This window comes from Camelus dromedarius, chromosome 8 (genome assembly GCF_036321535.1).
Source record: "Camelus dromedarius isolate mCamDro1 chromosome 8, mCamDro1.pat, whole genome shotgun sequence".
NCBI lineage: Eukaryota > Metazoa > Chordata > Mammalia > Artiodactyla > Camelidae > Camelus > Camelus dromedarius.
This window is the reverse complement of record NC_087443.1, coordinates 17,446,548-17,449,696: the sequence shown is the minus strand read 5'-3', so window position 1 is coordinate 17,449,696 and position 3,149 is coordinate 17,446,548. Positions and strand designations below refer to the sequence as shown.

General features: G+C 36.5%; 1 pseudogene; it reads right to left on the bottom strand.

Moving 5' to 3' along the window:
• Positions 1-263: 263 nt before the first annotated feature.
• On the bottom strand, positions 264-747 carry LOC116155632 (large ribosomal subunit protein uL23-like; annotated as a pseudogene).
• Positions 748-3,149: the final 2,402 nt, after the last annotated feature.

Genomic DNA, 3,149 nt, shown 5'->3' with positions numbered 1-3,149 from the left:
GAAGACCTGCCAATTATGTCAGTAGGGTGTTAAAGTCTCCTACTATTATTGTATTCCCATCAGTTTCTACCTTTATGTCTGTTAGTATTTATTTTATATATTTAGGTGCTCCTATATGGGGTACATATATGTTAACAAATATAATATCCTCATTTTGTATTGCTCCTTTGATCATGATATAGTGTCCTTCTGTATATTTCTTTATGGCCTTTGTTTTATTTTTATAGTGAAAAATGTTCATATTTATAATTACTGAGGTAGACTCAATTTAGATGATTCCAATCTTTTTTGACAACATCCAAAGCATCATAGTCAGGAGCCAGTCATACATATGCCTTCTTCTCTCCATCAGGACTGATCAGGGTGTTGAACTTAGCCATGTCAATGTCATAGAGCTTCTTCACAGCCTGTTTGATCTAGTGCTTGTTGACCCTGACATCCATAATGAACACATTTGTGTTGGCTTCTGTCTTCTTCATGGCTGAATTGGTGGTCAGTGGGAATCTGATGATGGCAGAGTGCTCAAGCTTGTTTCTCCTAAGGGCACTCTTCTGAGGATATTTGGGCTGCCTTCTGAACCAAAGTGCTTTGGGCCATCAAAAAGTGGATGACGTCCAGATTTTTTTTTTCTTGTGTGTGGCTGTGGATGCCTTTCAGCACTGCTTTCTTGGCCTTCAAAGCTTTTGCTTTCACTTCAGCTTTGGGTAGGGTGGGGGCTTCCTTCTTCACTTTTGGCGCCATCTTCATGAAAAAGGGCTTTATAGCTTTTATTTTAAAGTCTATTTTTTCTGATATGAGTATTGCTACTCCCTCATTCTTGTCATTTCCATTTGCATGAAGTATCTTTTTCCATCCTCTCACTTTTGACCTATGTGTGTCCTTCACTCTGAAGTGTGTCTCTTCTAGGCAGCATGTTGTAGGCTTTTGTTTTAGTATCCAGTCTGCCAATCTGTGTCTTTTGAATAGAGCATATAGTCCATTGACATATATAGTAATTATTGATAGATGTGTGTTTATTGTCATTTTGAACTTTCTTTTCCAGTTGATTTTGTATTGTCATTATATGCAGATGACATGATACTATATATATATAAATCTTAAAGTTTCCACACAAAAATTACTAGAGCTGATAAAAGAATTCAACAAGGTAGCAGGATATAAGATTAACATACAGAAATTATTTGCATTTCTTTACACTAACAATGAAATATAAGAAAAGGAAAGAAACAATCATTTTAAAATTGAATCCAAAAAAATAAAATACTTAGAAATAAATCTGACCAAGGAAATGAAAGATGTATATGTGGAGAACTACAAAACATTGACTAAGGAAATTAAAGATGACTTTAAAAAATGGAAAGATATCCCATGCACTTGGATTGGAAGAATTAATACTATTACAACTGCTGTACTACCCAAAGAAATCTACAGATTTAATAAAATCTCTATCAAATAACCCAAATTTTTCACAGAAATAGAACAAATAACCCTAAAATTTAAAATCACAAAAGACCCAGAATTGTCAAAGCAATACTGAATAAGAAGAATGAAGCTAGAGGAATAACACTCCCAGGCTTCAGACAATACTACAGAGCTACAGTAATCAAAACATCATGGTACTGGTACAAAAACAGACACATGAATCAATGGAACAGAATAGAGGGCCCAGAAATAAACCCACAAACTTTTGGTCAATTAATCTTTCACAAAGGATGCAAGAACATACAATGGAGTAAAGACTCTCAACAAATTGTCTTTTCAGCAAATGGTGTTGGGAAAACTGGACAGCTGGATGTAAATCAATGAAATTAGAAAACTCCCTCACACCATACACAAAAATAAGCTCACAATGGCTTAAAGACTTAAACATAAGACAAGACCCTATAAACCTCATAGAAGAAAACATGGGCAAAACATTATCAGACATAAATCTCAGCAATGTTCTAGAGCAATCTACCCAAGCAATAGAAACAGAAGCAAAAACAAACAAATGGGACCTAATTAAACTTATAAGCTTTTGCACAGCAAAGGAAACCATAATCAAAACAAATTGACAACCTATAGAATGGGAGAAAATTTTGCAAAAGATGAGACTGACAAGGGCTAACATCCAGAATATATAAACAGCTCATACAACTTAATATGAAGAAAACAAACAACCCAATCCAAAAATGGGCAGAAGACCTAAACAAGCAATTCTCCAATGAAGAGATAAGAATGGCCAATAGGCACATGAAAAAATGCTCAATATCACTAATCATCAGAGAAATGCAAATCAAAACTACAATGAGGTATCACCACACACTAGTCTGAATGGCCATCATTCAAAAGTCCACAAATGATAAATGCTGCAGACTTTTTTGAGAAAAAGGAACCTTCCTACACTGTTGGTGGGAATGTAGTTTGGTGCAGCTGTTAAAGAAAACAGTATGGAGATTCCTCAAAGAACTAAAAATAGATTTACCATATGATCCAGCAATCCCACTCCTGGGCATATATCCAAAGGGAAACTTAATTCAAAAAAACACATGCACCCCAATATTCAAAGCAGCACTATTTACAACAGCCAAGCCATGGAAACAAGCTAAACATCCATCAACAGACGACTGGATAAAGAAGTTGTGGTATATTTATACAATGGAATACTACTCAGCCATAAAAAATAACAAAATAATGCCACTTGCATATGGATGGACCTGGAGAATGTCATTCTAAGTGAAGTAAGCTAGAAAGAGAAAGAAAAATACCATATGATATCGCTCATATGTGGAATCTAAAAAACAAAAAAAAGGCAAAGGAACTTATTTATAAAACAGAAACCAGGGAAAGAGAAGCAAGATGGCGGAGTAGAAGGATGCTTGTAGCTCACCCTCTCCCACAAATACACCAAAACTCACATCTACGGACCGACTAAGCCAACCAGAGTGCCTGCCAAACTCTGACAGAACACTGCCCTCTTTGAAAGACAAGGACACCAAAAATCTGGTAGGAGAAAAGAAAAAAAGAAAGATGAAAAAGCAAAACAGTGCAGGACTGGTCCCACAGGGAAAGAGTGGCAAAGGAGGACTGGCGCTCATTCACTGGGTCTCCCCTCTCCAATGGAGAGGCCAGCAGGATGGAGGGGGATCCTCCAAGGCTCAGATCTGCCC